Genomic DNA, 434 nt, shown 5'->3' with positions numbered 1-434 from the left:
AACAACAAAATACAGAAGCAGTTGTTCAATGCATCAGCCTGTACGATATTCATCTCTTTTGGCTTAAATAATTAAATGTGATGTCCAGCACAACAGATCAGTAGAATAATTATGTCTCTGTTTCTGAGTGCACCAAAACCCCAACGACACTTTCTTCTTCTTCTCCTTCTTCTTCTTCTTCTTCTTCGTCCTCTGCTCTGTGAAGAGACCTTGTGGCGTAGCACTGAAAAAGAAAAGTTTACCAGATACCTCCAGCTCAATCTGTTGGTTGTGTGTCAAAAGCCTAGGCATCTGCACACACACACACACACACACACACACACACACACACACACACACACACACACACACACACACACACACACACACACACATACACACACACCTCCTTTATTGTTGTGTCTATAAACCTTTAATTCACGGTTTTCATGACA

Source organism: Babylonia areolata, chromosome 6 (assembly GCF_041734735.1).
Source record: "Babylonia areolata isolate BAREFJ2019XMU chromosome 6, ASM4173473v1, whole genome shotgun sequence".
Classification (NCBI taxonomy): Eukaryota; Metazoa; Mollusca; class Gastropoda; order Neogastropoda; family Buccinidae; genus Babylonia; species Babylonia areolata.
Note: the sequence above shows the minus strand (reverse complement) of the source record.